Below are 19,920 nucleotides of genomic sequence, written 5' to 3'. Positions count from 1 at the left end.
AAAAGAGGAAGGTTGCAAATTGTGAATATCGACCTCGTTGAGAGGTTTACTTGCCTCGGCAGCAGCAATCAGATGAATTGTGAAAGCACTGGGGGGCATGGCGGATGGGGTCATGAGGTCACTGGAGAGGAGTGTGTGGCACTCCTGATATCTCTGCAATAAGATAAAAGTCCAAGTCTTTAGATTGCTTCTGGTGCTTCCTGTTTTAATATATGGTTGTAAGACATGGATGCTGTCCAGTGACCTGAGGCAAAGTCTGGACTTCTTTGGTACTTCTATCCCTTCAGAGAATCCTTGTGTACTGCTGGTTTGCCTTTGTGCTGAATGAGTGGTTGCTCACGGACTCCCAAATGAGGCACATTACCTGCATTGTGAGGGAACGTTGGTTACAGCACTACAGCCATGTGGCACGATTCCCAGAGGGTGATCCAGCCTGCAAAATCCTTGTTATTGAAGACCTGAGTGGCTGGACCAGGCCAAGGGGACACCTACATAATGCCTGGCTGTGGCACAGAGATGGTTATTCCCAGAGGGTGGGACTGGACTACTTTACAGTACATGCTCCCTGACCTGAAGTTTGCAGGGGGGATTTTAAACCATCTTCTATGAACCATATTAACGTTGTAGTAATCGCTTTTAAAAAGGGGGGAAAAATGCTTTGAGTTGCAATATTAAGATGCCATTTTTATGTATCACAGGTTGTCCACATTTTGTCGTCCAAGTGTTACACGTTATGAAGATGGTTATCAGAGCTTTTGGCATCACAGCTTTCTCCGTCCCATTTAATGGACAGAGAGTGCAGCCATGTTTGGAAATACTTTAGCATATTGCAATGGTGTTTTTTGTGATGCTGTATGTAATTTTCTGTTAATTACAGTACCTGAAAATGCATAAAATCAGTGTCTGACTGGCCGTTAGAAATTCTGGTGAGTTATGGTCATTTTCCTTGCTGACCAAGGCAATAACGAGTACAAGATCAGCAACCTTAACATCTGAAATACCCTAGCAAGAGTGTTGTTTGATTGTGTTTAATAGTACCTTGTTAGATGGAGAGATCTCAGGGCTGTATAGTTAAGAGAGCCCCACTAGAACAGTTGCAAAGAGAAGCTGCTACTTGGCATAATGAAGAATTTCACTTTGACTGAAATGTAATATCAAATCCCCTACTCGGCCAAAGGCTGCACCTCCGTGAAGTCACATATACCAATGAGAAGCAGTCATTGCCCCTGTGCAAGCATAAAATAAAGGTAATGATTGTGGTGATGTAGTCATGGGAGAAAAACAGAACACTGAATAACAAAATAACCAGTAGTCTATTGATCCAACTGTAAACATGGGCATTAATTAAGATACAAGTAAATAATTTTGTTATAGGCTTAAAATCCAGCTAACCATCCAAACTCTTAAGCTGCTTAGTCAAATTCAGAGTCATTGGAGGTTGGAACTTAACTCTAACAATGTTGGGTATCCACTATTGGTTTCTGCCTAGTGACCAAACTTGCAGATATGTAATCAAAGTTGCTGAATAACCTAACACACGTTTGGGATGTGGAAGGAAAACTAAAGCACTAGGACTTCACAGATAATGACCTGGTATTTATTTAAACCCTGCATCCTGGAACTATGAAGCAGTAGCGCTTAGCACCATGCTTCTATAAAGCCAAAAGTGAAATTAAATTAAAAACAGAACTTTGTACATGTCCTAGCCTTAAACCGATATATGTGCAATGTATTCATACTTCAAAAGAAGCCAAAACCTTAATACAATTTATTAATTTGTAAGAATTTAAAATAATAAAATATCAATATCGTATTCAAATCAGGTGCCCAGTCTCTATGCCAAATCTTGTGTATGTTTGTTTTTTTTATTTTATTTTCTCCTTTGGCTGCTCAAATGTTTACTTGTACATACTATTGACCTGTGTGTTTAAAGAATAAATCTGATACTTTTCAAGTCTGTTATTTCTTCACAATCATGGTACATATTAATTTGCCACTCGAAATTCTACTGTAAAGTTCAAGTTCAAAGTTTGTCATGCACAGAAAGGAAACACATATCCCTGTACAATTAAATTCTTTCTTTGCTGTCCACACCAAATGACAAAAACAACGTATAAAGATAAACATAAGTCGCAAATAGATAAAAAGTAGCAGAGGTATAAAAACAGAATAGAAGTATAAAGTGTAATTGTGCAGGTAGGTGTGTGATGGACAAGTCAAATACAATTGTGTGAGGTAGATAGAATGAGGTGAACTATGGTTATAAACTCCAGCCAATTACTTAGGAGTCTAATGGCCTTGGGAAAGAGAGTTCTTTAGCCTGGAAGTCCTGCATTTCATACTACTATACCTCCTGCCTGACGGTAGAAGTGTGAACAGTTCGTGTTGGGGGTGGATGGGGTCCCTGAGTTCTCCTGCGGACTCTGCATTTGTAGATGCTCTGCAGAGAGGGCAGTGGGGTCCTGGTGATCTTCTCAGCAGTTTTTACCACTCTCTGGAGGCGTTTGCGGTCCAGAGCAGTAGTGTTGCCGTACCACACTGTGATGCAGCTGGTCAAGATGCTCTCAACAATGTAGCTGTAAAAGTTGCCAAGGATCTTAGTCGACATACCAAACTTTCTCAGCCTCCTCAAAGTACAGCCGCTGTTGAGCCCTCTTGACCAGCTGTGTGGTGTTAAGTGTCCAAGTGAGATCCTCACTGATGTAGATGCCCAGGTATTTAATGTTGCTAACCCTCTCCACTTCAAGCCCTCGGATGAACAGTGGCTGGTGATGTCTTCTCTCCTTCCTCATGTCCACTATAATTTCCTTCGTCTTGTCTGTGTTGAGGGTGAGGTTGTTTTCCTCACATCATGATGCCAGACTGTCCACCTCTCTCCTGTAGGCTGCTTCATCCCCACCAGTGATGCTTCCAAAAACTGTGGTGTCATCTGCGAACTTTAGAGTGATGTTATCTTTGTGGGAGGCGACACAGTCATGAGTAAACAGGGTGTAGAGGATGGGGCTGAAGACGCGTCCCTTTGGGGTGCCTGTGTTTGTGATAATGGTGGCTGAAATCCTATTACCAATCCTGACAGACTGGGGCCTGCCAATCATAGAGGGTGGGGTGCAGGCCAAGTGCAGACAGTTTAAGGGTAAGTTTAATGGGGGATAATGGTGTTAAAGGCGGAGCTGTAGTCAACAAACTATGCTGCACTGAATGTGGGCCAGCACCACACTCTCAGAACACTTCATGATGATTGGAGTGAGTGCTAAAGTGAGGCATTCTTTGTGAATTTTAAAAAATACCTAGCCTTTTATTGCATTTTAAAATGGAGGTGAATGGGGTTAGCATCCAAATGTGAAAACAAAAATCTTAATGCTTACACGGTACATCCATTTTAAAACTGTAATGGTTTCAGTCATTTTCCAGCCTGCTTCAGTTATGCCTTCCATGTTTTTGAAACATACTTAAGGAAAAAGGGTAAACTGGAACCGATAAATTTTATCACAGATTCTTGGTGGTATTTATGAGGTAAGGATATGTTTCCTGTTCTTTTTATCTATTGGCAGTGGCCATCATGGGTGTAGTTTTAACATTTACTTTGGATACACCCTCAAATTGCCAGGCTTCCATTGTTTCAAACTGTATATTATACTACTTTCAACTCTGCAGTTGTGCTTCTTCAACAGTTATATTCTGCCATGGCTTGTAAGAAATGATCTAAGCAAACTCTGCTGAGTGCCTGATACCAGTCAGTGTATGCATCTGCCATGATTCACACATATATAGAGCCGTGGGAAAAAAAACACTCTATGAAAACTGTTGACTTTTTTCAACGTACTTGGATAGGCAAACATTAGATATTCATGCAAATGGTACCTTAAGATAAACGGTGATATATTTGAACAAATGACACACAAAATTGACAAGGTGTGTTCATTTCCATAATATAAATTAACAAAAATTCAGATTTGTCACATGGGAAAGGTACATCCCTACATTTAACACTACTTCAAATGCATAAAATTAGAATTGAAGTTTCTAGATTAGGTGCCAAAGATTAGAACCTCCACAATGAGTATGAGAGTGAAACCGGTCTTATTTTAAACCACAGATATCTAGGGTTGTGTTCTCTTTGCTGTTGACATGTGTGGTGTCATGCCAAGATCAAAACAGCTCTCCTGAGGCCCCCAGAAAGAAGACTGTGGATGTCTATGACTTTCGCAAGGCATTTTAAAAGATTGCCAGATGATTTAAAATCAATCATTCTTTTGAAGAAACAACTTTTACTTAACAGTAAAGTATACTAAACCTGTTGAGTGTGTAAATTTTAATGTTCTTTACAGTGCACTGGTGCCCCTTTTAGGGCTATTTCTTGTTTCTGTTGTTGCTGGGAAAGGCTCCAGCTCCCTCAATGTTTAGTTGGGCTTGATTACCAAGATGCATTCACTAATACTCCACTGATGGAGTCTAGGGGTGTCATGATACCAGGGGAATTTGGAGGCCAAGTCAACATCTTGAAGCTTTGTCATGTACCTCAGACCATTCCTGAACAATTTGCAGTGTAGCAAGGAACATTATCCTGTTGGAGAGGCCAACAGGGAATACAGTTGCCACGATGGGGTATACATGGTCTGCAACAATCTTTAAGTAGGTGTACCAGTCACATGAATGTCAGAACTCCAGGTTTCCCAGCAGAACATTGCCCAGTGCATCACACAGCCTCCACTGTCTTGCCTTCTTCCCATAATGCATCCTGATGCCATTTCTTTCCAAGGTAAACCGTGCATACATACTGGGCTGTCCACAGGGTCTAAAAGAAAATACAATTTCATAAGAATAGAACACATTCTTCCTTTGCTACATGGTCTAGTTCTGACACTCAAACGCCCATTGTTGGTGCTTTCGGTGGTGGACGTACGTGTCTGTGGCTACTCAGCCCCACATGCAGCAAGCTGTAATGCACTGTGTGTTCTCTCAGCCATTTCTCATGGTCAACATTAAATTCTCAGCAGTTGTGCTTGTTAGTAGGATTGGATGTTTATCAATGAGCCATGAGCATCCATGACCCTGTTGCCAGTTCACCGATTTATCCATCCTCGGACAGCTTCTGGTGGTTACTAACCACTGCATAGTAGAAACGGCCCACAAGGCCAGTTGTTTTGGACATGCTCTGACCCAGTCATCTAACAATCACAATTTTTTTTTTTTCTCTCGTCAGAGTTCCCGAGATCCTTATGCTTGTCCATTTTAACTTCTTTCAATACCTCGCCTTAAGTAACTGATTATTAGAATATCCCACTTCTTGACAGGTGCCTTTGTAATGAGATCATCTTAGTCACTTCAGCTCTCAGTGGTTTTAATGTTTTGGCTGATCAGTGTATGTACTTTAGTTTGAAAGTGTCTAGAAGTATACAAGATATATAGAAGATACCGCTGGGTATAGAAGATACCGCTGGCAAGGCTGTATTAGTGCAGTGATGAGAGTGAGCCTTACACATTAATATCAGATATATGGCACTTTTTTATATAAAAAATGTTTTTATTGTGTTAACAGTACATACAGTATGTTAAACATCGTAATTAATGGTTAGCTAACTTACTCAATTCTTCAAGCAATCATTATGCTTGAAACATCTGTACAGTAATGAGCCTAATGGCTATGCCATGGAAAGTCAAAACTTTATGCATGTATGTCATGCTTTAGGCATGTGTTGTCATTGTACAGATAGTAGTCCAGCTGCTGTGGGGCAAAGCTAAAGCCTCCACAAATTATCATGTCCTAAACAACTCTGGGCTGGTAGCAGTGTCTGTAGTTTCCCTATACTTAATCATTTTGTCACTTGATGTTTTTGTTGTGGCTCGTATATTTAAAGTTAAAGTTGTTGGTAAAGCATCTCCTCAACAATGCCAGAAGAAAGCTAAATGTGGGGATGGCCAGACATTTTTACATAGCTCAACTTACTAAACATTCTCAGCCATTTGTCAGCCACCAGAACATGTTTAAATTAATCCTATTTTCATTCTACTGATGTAGTTTGTGTGAAAGGTCCATCCATCCAGATATTGTCTAATGAATTTATCCAAATGGGAAGTTTATTATGAAAGCAATTGGGGGAAAAATTGGGAGTGTGTGTAAAGGACCAAGAAGTGTCTGTCAGACTTAACTTAAAACTTTCCATAAAGCATAAAATGAACATTGGGATGATCAGCTGTCTATTGTATCCTCTATAATGCTGATGTTTAGTTTTGTATACAAAAAAATGCAGTTTATAACTTAATACTTTAATTTCTACCCAATATGAAATAGCCTTTTAATCAAGAAAATGAAGAAAATCGCAAACCAATATCCTAATTTGGAAAATGGCAAGTACATGGTTAAATGTAGTAGGAGGTACTCTGGATGAACTTTGAACTTCTTGTCATGCTAACCTACAGTGCAGTGACACGTTTCCTGGATTTGTGTGTAAGTATGTGTATGCGCGTTTGCACACACTGCCAGGGAGGAAGGGAGGGAAGGAGGGAGGGAGAATGTGTGTGTGTGTGACTGTAATTTAGTGAGCCAGTTAAGCGAAAAGTGCTTGTCAGGGATCCAGCTCACTTCAGAGCAGAAGTTCTCCACTCTGCCGACTTAAGGAACACATTTTGAACAATGGAACTCATGGTTTACGATCTGTTTTAAACCTGAACTGAAACATTATTCTACATGATAAGGTATTGTACTATATAATGAACTCCAAAGTCACTTTTTTAACCTTTTTTTATAAGCGTTTCTGTTTCTTGTCCTCTCCCTCTCTATCACACCTTTTAATATAGTTTAGCTCTCTTGATGGCAGACGAACTAGAAATAGCAAGCATTAATCTTGTGTCTATTTTACCTTAGTGTAAATCATTTTTTATTACATTCATTAAGTAACAAAATATGTTCTTTTTTTGGGGTGTTACTGCTTAAATTTGAATTGTCATCTCATTAGTATTTGATTTGTGCTCCCCATCTAGAGTGCTGGTTGACTATAATTTAATTTCAGAAAAGGCTTAAATTATTGAAGGAAAGTTAATCAACTTCCCATCCTCAAGACCCATGTTGAATGAAAAAAAGTTACATTATTTCTAGGTATTTAATTGTGTTCTGATTTGTGTGTGTGAGTGTGAGTGAGAGAGAGACTGGTCCCGGGATAGGCACTGGATTCCTTACAACCTTAGACTCTCTCTGTGAGTTTAAAAAAAAAAAATGGGTGGATGAACGTTTGTTTAGCCTTATTTTATTTATTTGTATTGTATCTTTTTTTTTTTTTTTTTTTAAACAAACAAAAAAAAACTTATGTCTTTGAATTCAAGCCAATGTGTTTGGGGTGCTTTTAAACATAGTTTCGATTCCTCTGAATGTGTGTTTAAAAGTCTAAACAGGTTGCTAGGTGGTTTTCGTTACTGTTGCAGTTGGATGCAAAACCAGTCAAGCAACTCCTGTGTAATGTGCAAAGCCTTTTCAGATGTGAAAGCACAGTGGGGGTTTTTTTTCCTGGTCCATAGTCAAATTTAGAGTTTATGAAATACTCTTGGTATTCTTACTTTTTTCTTCATTCTTTAAATTTTGACCATTTTTGTGTGCTTTGCAGCAGAAGAAAAAATAGAATACAGAAGTAAATTAACCTCTGTGTAATTGGAGAAACAAAGATGTGCAATGTCACTGCTGAAAAACACTTAAAGCGAATATGAAAAAAGTAGAAACAGTGCTTTGGCAAACTTGGATATATGATTAGCAATGTACAAGACTGTTTTCTACTGGTGATATAATGGCACAGTGATTAGCACTGATGCCGTACAGCTCAAGGGGACTGACTGGGTTATTGTCTGTGTGAAATTCTCATGTTCATGTCTGAATGGGATTTTCTCTTCTCTAGGTGATCGAGGTTTTCTCCCATATTGCAAACAATATGAAAATGTGGCTGACTATTGTATATCTGTTGGCAGGGTATAAGTGAGGGTGATTGAGGCAGGCCTATTTTCCACCTCATCCACAGTTCGATTAAATGGAGTCAGTAATGAATGGATAGAGGTCTATTTGCCTGACTTGCTAGAAACTTTAAAGCCAAAAAATAATAGTGCGTGAATTCATTAGTATACTATGATTCCATTATTAAGATTTTTAGTTACATTCTTCCAATTTCAACAATGATTGCCAAAGATCAAAATAAGTTTATCAGTAGTTTATAAATCACAGTGGCTGGCATGTGTGCACAAACCACTTTTCTTCAAGTTATAAGCTTTAGGTTAATAGCTCTTCAAGCTTTTTGTTTAAATTGTCACTTGAGTACAAGTGTCCTGGTTAGTTCCATAACCTTCCAAGCTGGGTTTTAGGATGAGCTGATGCAGATTAGCAGTGGGGTTCAGCAATGGCTTACAACATCCATTAACATATTTACTTTGGTATAATTTCTCAAAATGAACATGGATTTTGTTTAAAGCAGAATGTTTTGCAAAAGTGTTAGAACTACCATCCATCCATCCATTACCCAACCCACTATATCCTAACTACAGGGTCATGAGGGGTCTGCTGGAGCCAATCCCAGCCAACACAGGGCGCAAGGCAGGAAACAAACCGCAGGTTAGAACTTCTAGTGTACTCTTGTTGTGTTTTTTGCACATTTTGACATTCATTGTAGCCTGGCCATGGGCATTTATCCAGTGGCACTAATTCAGCTTTGTTGCTTAGTTGTTTTACTTACCTACATTAAATTTTGGAGAATAAAATGAAAAGGATGAAATGTCTTTGTCATTTTTTTCCTTGGTAAATGTGCTGTAAATGTCCTAGAAAGTGAAGGAAAGACAAACTCTTGTCAGAAACGCTCAAATTCCTACATAAAGTGTTCTCATTTTTTTAAGCCCACTTTCTCATATTTACTAGAATTTCGAGCTCATTTTGGCTGTTTAAAATAATAAACCTAAAAAAATGTTCAATGAGAAGATATCCTTCTATATAAAAGTGGTCGGGATTGTCCTTCCGTCCCGTGAGTGCTACGCAGGCAAGGAGTTTCACACACGCCCCGTCCATTTTGCTATGCACGATGGGATTTGTAGTTTTTTTTTTTTTTCCCCCCAGGTAAAAGATGATTTTCTACTCCAGACTGTGCGATATTTTCTTCTTTCTTACTATATAAAAGCGGTCGGGATTGTCCTCCCGTCCCGTGAGTGGAAAGCGTAGCGGTATTCTGCTTATCACAGACTTACTACTTGCAGCTTGCGGTACAAAGAGACATGATGTGAGCAGAGTTCTGGTGCTCCCATCGTTCCCTTGCTTTTGTGAGTGATGCGCTGGAAAAATAGACAAAATGATGTCTCTGGAAATAATTAATGTTGATGGAGTACAAATGCCTCACCGCGTAGTAAATATCAGGGGGGTTCAAAAGGGCGACCTCAATATAGAAAAAAAGTTGAAATTTCATCACAAAAATAACAGACTAAGAGTATTAAAGTAATACCGCTCAAATGCAATATAACCAAATTAATGAGTTTGTATAAAATATCAAATTGATCTACATAATGAATTGCCTTAAGAAGTGGTCAGCTTAAAAGTCGGTCGCCTTAAAAGGCGGGTCAGCCTAGTATATAAATAAATGCAGAGAAAGGCCATCTCCAAAGCATGCACAGTGCTGTAACTGAAACTAAAATTGAGTTTGATTGCTCTTTTTCCCTTTTAAAACTGTGACAGAAATGTATAAATTCGAGGGACTCTGAGTAAAGAAAAATAGTGTGTATTTTATACTTTGATTAGTGTATTTAGTTAGATCTTTATGCACATCTTTGTTGTTGGTTTTTTTTTTTAGCCATAGAACAAAAATTGAGCTTTAAATTACAAACTTGAAATTTGGCACACAGGTATTTTCTCACCATAAAGCAGGTTTCTGAGGTGTACTTTCGGCCAGAGGCTGCATGGAGCTGGAATGAGTGGCAAGAAACTGTACTGTGTGATCTAATGACAGAGTGTCACTCATTCATCTGTGGTAGTTCAGTAGTTAGTAGGCTTACCTTTCAAGCAGAGAATTTAGGACCTGGTAATCCCCCTAATTTCTTTTTGACATTTGGGGTCACGGGCATAATCTGTCATTAAAACCTGCCTGTCATGTTTCTGCCATATTTAAATGTGTACTCTCCTAACTATTTCAAACGATTTGGAGTCAATTATATTTAGTCTAAATTCTAGCTTTTTCTTACCTTTTTAAAGTGAACTTTGGTAATACCTGGGCAAAGCCGGAACACTTGGCTTCACTTTAAAATTTCATACAGAATTCCTTCACCATGCTACAGTTACTAAAGGTAAGTACAGATTCAGGAATTTGTGGTTAGTACTTACCAATTCCATTTTCTACTACAAAGTAATGTCACCTAAGGTGCAACAATCCTCAGAAATCTTCAAAAACATTGCTTTAAACGCAATAGTAGCTTGACAATCTGAATCAGAGGGTCAGGGGAAGCAAATGACAGCTGCAATGGCTTACCAATCTGAAACCTGATCAGTGAACAACAAGGCTGCATGTAAACCTAGAACAAAAGGCAGTTTTGTAGCAAAGAACATTTTGATCTTCATGATGCAGCCTTTCATTACAACAATAATACTGACATTTCACAAGAAAGTTGTTTAAACTTGGATCATTTGTCACAAAAAGTGTCAAGATACTCAATGATGAGTCATCTTGTCCTTGTAATGGTATTTTCCTTTTTAAGTTGACACTCCACTTGGACCTCTTTTATGCCTTCAGAAGTGATATAGAGAAGTCCAGATGGTTTCTCTCAAGCGTAAAGTACACCGTTTGCTTTTTAATAACTTCTGTTGTTGCCTCCAAAAAAGACTGCTAACCACGATTATGGCAACCTTCAAAATTAAAGGCCATGTCTGACACAAAATTGGTTAATTATCTGTAAAAATGTATTTATCTAAATTTGTTCAGTGTGCATTTTATTTATGGATGATCAACAATTGGATCACTGGTATTAAATGATACCTAATGTTTCCAATGGAAAATGTTACAAAAAGTTTACAATATTTCCCATAAGCACAATGTTTTAGTCAGCTTTTACATCACTCCTGAAAAAACAGCATTGCGATCCCACAAATTCATCATTAGGGCAGGCAATGTATTTATTACAAAAATTCCAGTCATTCCCTTCAGTTCCTCCAGTTTATTTTTAAGCGCCTACAGTTCCACTGCAGACTTAGTTGTGTCTTGCCTAACAAAGGTCACTCATCACTGAAGACAGCTGGTTTGGACCTTGAGTCATTGTGTCTCACACATAGGCAGCTTAAGAGAGGAACGTCTACTTAAAAAAACAAAATTGTGTTAAAAGAGGCTTTATAGTGTTAACAGTAGTCATGTAATAAATACAAAACTTTGTGTGTTTTTTAATTTTATTATAAACCTTTACACTTTAGTCTTAAAACAAGGTACCAGTTAAAAGTCTTCTTATATTGCAAAATCAAATCTGTTACAAAGAACATTTACACCAAAAAATACTTCTCTCAGTTAACATAGACAAGGCTTTTGTACTCACTGTTTCTCTTATCTTACCTCCTCTAGTGTGGTGTGCAAATGAGTTGGGGTTTCAACCCAATAAATACCATAAAGTTTTTAAGTTGACCTTTAGGCTTTTCTAGATTCTGTCTTTCACTTACACATAGAGATGTGCTCACTCTGCCTCCCTCTAACAATTACATTAAGTAAAATTCATCACTACGGTTACAGTACTTCTCCATGTTTTGGCTTACTCTGATATAGCTTTATTAAATTGATGCATTACTGGTTAGTTGCTGCACAGATTTGATTTTTATTTTGCTATTGGTGTGTGTGTGTTTAAAAATTCCCTTTTGAAATGGTGCTTATAACCGCATCTTGATTGACAGATTTCCAGGTTGATCAATACCTACTAGACAATAATTAAGTAATTTGTTTATATGCTTCATTGATTTTTTTGTTTGAAAGTTACCATTTTTGTTCAATGCAGCATTGTTTTTTGGGTCACATGTGGTTTATATTATGTGTAGGTGGAGCATTTCCTAAAAACTTGCATCCCTTGAATTCTTTTACTTTTAGTAGTAATGCTGTGATTCATGGTCAGAGTGTCTAAGTGGTTAGAAGGCAGTATGTTTCCAGTTTGTACCCTCTTCTGCATTGGTGAGAGTCGTATTGTTAAATGTGTGGAGTTTGAATATTCTCCTAGTCTCTGCCTGGATTTCCTCCTACAGTGCAAATATTTGCAGGTTAGGTGAACTGGCCTTTCTATATTGGCCCTATTTGTGTGTGTGTGTGTGTGTGTGTGTGTGTGTGTGTGAGTCCTGCGGTGGGCTGATGCACTGTCCAGATATTCCTGCCTTATGCTCTCATTGCTGGAACAGACTCCAGCTGCCTCATATCCCTGCTCTGGATACATGGGATAGAATGGTGCTTGGATGGATGATTGTTCAGGTGTTCCTGTCAATCTCTTAACTCCACATAAGGTAAGGGTAATACAGTACTCCTGCCAACCCAGATACCCAAACCATACAGTGGATCCTGATTGTATACCTGTGTCAGTTCCCCAGGGAGGTTCTTGGTATGGCAGGGGGGCATCTTTGATAGATGTCTAGAGCATGTTTACTGACCCCTCATGATCAAAACCAGCTGCTGTTTTTCTAAACTGAAGTTCCTCAACATATCTTCCTTCCTTGTAGTGTGGATGTGTGGTTGTGTTGTTGTTTTTAAATTTTAAAATTAATTTACATTTTTTTAATTAAGGTCACAAATAAGTAAATATTCAAATATATTTAAACTTAGGTTAATGATTCTGGCTATTAGACTTGTATGTTTGTACAGTATTGATCGTCACAGCATTTAGAATTTAGAAGTCTGTCAGCACTTGTGAACTCACCTGGAAAAGAGGCTTCTGTGTGACTTACGGGTCATCACAGTATCAAGCCAGGGACTGCAAAATCTACTTCTGTCATATTTTTATTTTCTTTCTCCTTTATAGATTGAGTAATATTTTAATAAATGTGACCTGAATATTTCTATTACCTCATTGTTTTGAGCATTATGCGTCAAACTGGCAGCCAGAGACTAATTGTGGGGCACAGGGTATTGGCTCTTTAAAGTAAATATTTTTAAAACGTTGTTTTTTTTTTTTATATATTTTAAAATCTTAATCAAAAAAAAGGGGGGAAAATCAAAATTATGAGTTATTTTCCATTTGCTTTGATCAGAAAATCTTCGCATTGAACAACAGTCACGGATCTCTTTAAGAGTGAATGAGACAGAGTCGGATACGAAATTATACTTTCAGGACACCAGAAAAGAATTTAGAAAAAAAACTGCCTTAAGTACACTTATGGAATAAATAAAAAAAAAAAAATTTGTGTAGGAGTTTAGCTGTAAGTTTTACTAATGAAGATCATAAGCTAACCATTCAAAATTAGGAAATGGCTGATTGTGGAAATGAAGTGCAAAAAGAGTTCTCCAAAATACTGCAGCTTTGCAAAGCACATCTGAAGTAACTTGATGCCAAAATTCATGAGGGTAAAATAAGTGACCATACCTTTACAATCAAATGTGAGCTTTTTCATTTGAATAAGACCTTTTTAAAATTCATTTGAATTGTATTTAACAAGTGGCGTCATGGTGGCATAGTGGGTAGCGCTGCTGGCTCGCAGTTAGGAGACCCGAGTTCGCTTCCCAGGTCCTCCCTGCGTGGAGTTGGCATGTTCTCCCTGTGTCTGTGTGGGTTTCCTCCGAGTACTCCAGTTTCCTCCCATAGTCTAAAGACATGCAGGTAAGGTGCATTGGCGATTCCAAATTGTCTCTAGTGTGTGCTTGGTGTGTGTGCTTGGTGGGTGTGTGTGTGCGAGCTCTGCGGTGGGTTGGCGCCCTGCCCGGGGTTTGTTTCCTGCCTTGTGCCCTGTGTTGGCTTGGATTGGCTCCAGCAGACCACCGTGACCGTGTTAGGATATAGCAGGTTGGATGATGGATGAATGTATTTAAAAAGCGATGTTCACTCTGGAAGCCTTAGTGTGCATTGGTGTAAACAGGAATAGGAAGTGACCTCTTTGCTATACGTTAATTTTGCAGCTTATGTTTACACACAGAAAACAGAAATGGTGAATATTAAAACCAGATTGTTTTGTTTGGGTCGACAATGAGTTGGAATAATTGTTTGCAGTAACACACGAGTATAAGGCTAGCAAAGCAGCTGAATATACAGACTGGGTGTCCGGTAAGTAAGAGTACAGCGACATTTTCCAGCGCTGCAAGGAGCTCCGCCAGTCACTTTCCAATCGGGAGGAGAAAAAGGTATGTAATAAGCACAAGCCAATCTGAGTACGATTTAAAGTCTGTGATTTCAAAACTCTGTTTGCATCTATCCCATTTGCAACACTGAGCCAGCAATTTTCTGATGCATATTGGTCTTTTTCAGAATTCTGTTTTTGGTGGTTGAAAACTCCAGGGTAGTGTTGATGTAAGACGATAACAGACAAATGTCTGCATTTTTAAATGAAAATTAAGTAGTCTGGACCTAGTCTATGACTTCAACTGTGAATTTTACTTCCATTGCTACTCTCTTGTACAATGCCACCAGTATTTAGTACACTGTATTAACTCCCAAGAGGAAACTGTCTTTTAGCAAGGCCTTTGGTGGACAGAGTACAGGGTCAGCCATTGTACAGTGCCCCTGGAGCAATTTTCAGTAATACCACTAATCAACAAAGGTATTGGTCAATCTCAGTCTCTCTCACAATTGTGTTCACCATGTTTTATACCTTTGTTGAAATTCGGCTTCCTCTAAAAAGCATAAATTGTGTGGATGACATAACAGACAGAGCAAAATATTAGAAGGTGCTAAGACCTTAAAGTTCAGGTTAGTGTCTGCATTGACTACCAGACGGAAACCAGCTTTGAACTGTGCTATTGTGGTTCCAAGTTTGGGTGTAGTTCCTTTTTGGATTACTCAGCATTTGGTTTGTTTTAGGAATGTGGGCCTTCCTGTCTGTATAATCAGGTTTCCTGTTTTGGATTACAGTGCATTCTTAGACCTGCTTTAACCGCTCAGTGTTTGCCTTGAGCTATTAACGGAGAGCACAGCACTACCTGTGTGTCACTTGTCTGTAACAACAGGTGGTCTTCTGTTATCGGGTTTATATTGTTAGGAAAGCCAAGTTTCTCTCTCTTTTCGTCCCCCCACCCCCTTTTGTCAGATTTTAGGTTAGGAGTGTACAGACATAATGGTGCAGAGATATGCCATTTAATCCTGGACCCCGTGTTACGTTTGAATCCTGCACTTGTTTTCTTTCAGTGTGGAAGTCCGCGTATGTACACGTGTGTTTGTAAATGCTTTAAAAACTATTTTATAACTATGTATTGACTCAGTGTTAATTACAATGAAAGTCACAATTAACCATGGCCTACCAAGGTTTCTTACCATATGTACAGTCTTTGAGGACTGGCTTATACGAGTGAAGATTCCTTTTTTTTTTTTTAAAATATATTTGTATATTTATATATTTATTCTGTTCCTTTTTTCCCCACATCTGATTTTGTTTTTGTTTTGGAAATTTTTGATGTCCCATAGTGATGCAATGGAGATGCTTCTAATGACCGATAAGACACCAGTGATTATGTATGGCTTTATTACTTTTGGGTAATCCAAAAATAAACAAACAAGCAGTGTTCCCTTAGCTACTCCATTATTACAGGTACACGTCTTTCCTCCTGCAAGGTGTCAGGTTTTGTCCCCCTCCTGTTCTGACTACCTGCATTATTTTTGATTTTCTGCCTCCTTGTCAGTAATGCTGCGAGATGTTGATATGACCACACACACACACACACACACACACACAGAGGAGATCTAATGGACTCTGCAATTAAGGCACATTGCCAGAGTGCCATTGCAATAATTGCCTTCCTGTTTGTGGTGGGATAATGTTAGATTATCTGGAGATTTGCCTTTTTCAGAGCTAATAAAGAAGGTTGTAGTTTCATTAGGATCAAGTTCATTTGTACAATTTAAAGCCTCCTGCTGATTACTACAAAATAACAGCTTTTTTTAATTTCAAAAAGGGATTGTTTTGTAGATGGGTATCTATTTTATATTCCAATATAGGGTCCTGTCACCACTGGGGACAAAGTACAATCAATCAATCTAGAATACTCCGATTCCCCATTTGGTAACAGTTGCGTATTGGCTTACTCAGCAGTTCATTTGTTTTATTACTGGTGTCCTTTGTTAGTTGGATGGTATCATTTCCTCTTTTGAATTACAATGATTTTGTAGGCTTCCTCTCAGCATTATCCGTAAGTTATTAAAAAAAACAAACAAAAAAAAGAGCACTGTTCATGTGATACATTTTCCACTTAATATGGTTCTTTTTAATAAATATTTGTTTCTAAATCCTTTATCTCCAACACTGGTCTCCTAATTGCATTTCATACCAGGTTGACACAAACCTTGGGTGGGGTACTGATCTGTTGCTGAGCACACACCCACACTTTCACTGTGCCAGGGCAACGTCGCCAGCTTGTGTATCCTTCATGTCTTTTAGATGTGGGTGGAAATCAGAGTCCCACTTGAGTTTAGAGGTTGCAGTGCTAACCATTGTGCTGCATTAGGGAAGTCATGATGTACAATTTGGTTAGAACCGTAGACCTGAACCTGCAAAGTTTATGATTTTTATATTCCACCTACATTTTCTGAAAGAACAGTCCACATATGAAAGAGATGTAAAAAAATTGTAATGCATTCAATGACAAACTGTTCTGTACTTTTGGCTTTTAAAGATGTGTGGGTAATTTTTAAAAATATTTTAAAGAAGATATGAATGTTAAATGAGCTTTGGAAAATTGCAAAGTTCAGATATGTAAGTAGGTGGGTAACTTTTATTATACTTTACAGGTAGTGGATATGGGTGAAAATCACTAGTATACTTTTCTTTTGGGATTCTGTATATATATATATATATATATATATATATATATATATATATATATATATATATATATATATATATATATATATATATATATATATATATATATATATTCAGTTTTTTTTTCTATCCCTTTTATTTGAAATTAAGCACATGCTCCCAGCTTTATACATAATGATAAACACATACAATTTTTTGTGGTGGAATGAAACATATGTGTGTTGAAAAATGTGTTTGTTTCCACCATAGTCACACAAAATAAACTTAGCGAAGAAACAAATCGGTTTAAATCTCAGCCACAGTAGTGGGCTCAAGTCACCTGTGACCCTGTACAAATACGCTGGCTCAGTAAAGTGATGGAGATTTGACAAGATGAGGCAATATGCTTGGAGAAAGCAACTTAAATTATGTTTTCCTAATTATAGCACTTACTGTTTCTTATGTGCTTTCTCGCTAATCTAAAGAAGGGCATACTTTAAAAAGAATTCTATTCAGATATGCTTGTTGTAATTTAAAACAAACGAGGTGTCATGACAACTTTTAGCATACCTTCTGTATTTCATATTTAGGAAAAAATACTAAACTGCCTACTTATAATAACTATATGCACATAAGTATTCTGTTTTTTTTTTTGTGGTATACTCCACTTTTCTAGAAACCTATGATGCTTCATAGTTTGAAGTTCTTTTGTCATTTTCCATTAACTCGCCTATTTTTGTGGAGTTCACACACACACACACACACATGTATATATATATATATATATATATATATATATATATATATATTTACTTTATTTTTAGGATAAAGATAAGGGAGCATAGTAGATGAAAGGCATGACAACAGAAATTTAAAAAATGTTTCCTAAATTTTATTGGAATATAATTGGCAAGTATTTGTGTGTGTGTGTGTTACATAGAGCTAATTGAAACCTCACCCTACTGCTCTTTTCTATTTACAACATAAGAGAAGAATTTAAACAATGAGATCAATTAAAGGGAAAATGAGTCCCTGATTTTGAAACTGGATTGAAATAAACTGCAGCCACAGGGGTCCCTCAGGACTGGGATTTAAAACCACTGGTCTAGTTAGTTCAGGGATGATAGGATCAGAACAAAAGAGACTTTTAGAATGGCACAACAGGTCCAGAGGTGCTCTGTGAACAAGCGGGTTTTGAATATCGGCAGGTTCAGAGCAGGTTGAATGGTCATGGGAAACTTGTTTCGGAGCAGAACTATCCAATTTATACACCACAAGCACTGTTTACATGGCAGTCCTTAAAAGCAGCCATTACATTCCTTTCCTAACAGGGCTGCATATGCACAAACCTTGTCTTCTACTACCCTAAGGTGTGATTTTTAAAGACAGTGGTTGGGAGAGAGTGTTTTTTTTTTTTTTTTTTTTTTATAAAACATGCATAAACACGAGGCTTGAAATGTGTGACCCATCTGTACACAACATCTTGGAGCAAGAAAGGAAGTAGACAAAGTAAGGAAATGCAGACACATACCAACTAAATGACAACCCGCGTGTATATTGCCCATTCTCAATTGTAGTTCCGTGTTAGGAGGGCTTATTCTCAAACTTCTATAAGCTACCTGTTGTCACTTCTAAGGATTAGAAACCAAAGCACAAACTCACTTGTATGTTATCTGAATCTCATGCCATACAGCTTGTTTATATCTTTACATGTGCCAGGTAGTAGTGTCTACCCGCTCTGATGTTGGTGCCGTACACCTCTGCCAGGCCCCTCGGACCGCAGAGGAGCGGTGATTCAGTGTAGTGTGGAGAGTGGCATAGAACTTCTTAAATGCAGTTGGCAGTGGCTGGATGTGTCCAACGTCAGGCTGCTTTACCAGCCTATGAATGACTGAAGCATCGTGGTTATACACATGTAAGGTTCAATGGGTGGCAATCTAGCTCAGGGTTTTTTTGTTTCCCCCCAACCCCACTGTTTCTTGGTGTGCACATATTTTCATATTGGAGTCCATGCAGAGCTTTATAAATGAGAGCCCTGGTGAATTGGTAATTCTCAGTAGACTCTGCGTTTATGAGTTAAGTTTTACTGCAGCCTGAGTTGAGGTCTCCTTTCCCCTCATTTGCTAACTGTAAGCTGTATTCTATTTCCAGGGGGACATTGGGGCTTTTTACAGGAGCTCAGTAAGTACACAAGTACGGGGGTCCTCATATTGCGACACACTTCCGTTCCTACAACAGTGATGTAACCCGAATTTTGGTGCAAGTCGAAACACACCCTAGCCTAAGTCACTTACCTATCCGAATACATTTGCAAAATCATAATCTAGAACATAAATACACAACTAATGCACCGAAAAAGGAAAAGGACATAAATATACTGTACTGTACGCTGTACTGTAGTAACAGAAAAAATGACAAAAAATGAGTGTAAAAAAAATAAAAATTCCTTAACCTTTATTCCTTCTGATCTCTTTACAATGTCTAATTTCACTTCCATCGTGATGGCTTTCCATTTCTTCGAAGCACTGCCATCTGAAGACTCCGACTTTCATTTTGGAGCCATGATAAGTGCCAAAAAATTCGCCAAACAAAGCAACACAAATGGAAACTAGTTTGCCAACTCCCTCACTCATACGCCGCGTTACTGTGTATTCTTCCGCTATGCATAACCAAACTAGTTCACCCACGTAATCTGTAAGTACGACGCTAACGGCGTAAGCCGAAATACTCGCGTCTCAATTGTTTTTATGGGATCGAGCATTGTACACTCTCAACATCGTATGTCGAGACGTTGTAACCCGAGGACCCCCAGTATTGTAATATGACAAACAACAACAGCCCCTCTCAGATATTCACCAGAATGACTAAAAAGAAAAATTCTGACTTGGCTAAAGATCAGTCACTGTGAGACATTGAATAAAAAGATAAATCTATTAAAATAATAGCTGCTAAATTTCTGAATGTGGACAACATAACTGCAGTGTTTCTTCTGGTTGCACCTATAGATGATTGTT

At 38.2% G+C, this 19,920-nt stretch overlaps 1 protein-coding gene across 3 annotated transcripts in view; it reads left to right on the top strand.

Moving 5' to 3' along the window:
* Positions 1-19,920, top strand: part of LOC120539021 (alpha-1,3-mannosyl-glycoprotein 2-beta-N-acetylglucosaminyltransferase-like) — a 45,950-nt gene that overhangs the window by 15,615 nt on the left and 10,415 nt on the right. The window contains exon 1 of one of the 3 annotated variants that reach the window (XM_039768708.1): positions 6,492-6,696. The exons of 1 other annotated variant lie outside the window; for it this stretch is intronic. The gene's annotated coding sequence lies outside the window, so the exon portion shown is untranslated. Of the gene's footprint in view, positions 1-6,491; positions 6,697-10,214; positions 10,297-19,920 lie in introns of those variants that run through there. One more of the 3 variants, XM_039768710.1, reaches the window with a different exon arrangement.

The sequence above is a fragment of the Polypterus senegalus genome, chromosome 11 (assembly GCF_016835505.1).
Source record: "Polypterus senegalus isolate Bchr_013 chromosome 11, ASM1683550v1, whole genome shotgun sequence".
NCBI lineage: Eukaryota > Metazoa > Chordata > Cladistia > Polypteriformes > Polypteridae > Polypterus > Polypterus senegalus.
This window is presented reverse-complemented; position numbering and strand designations above follow the sequence as displayed.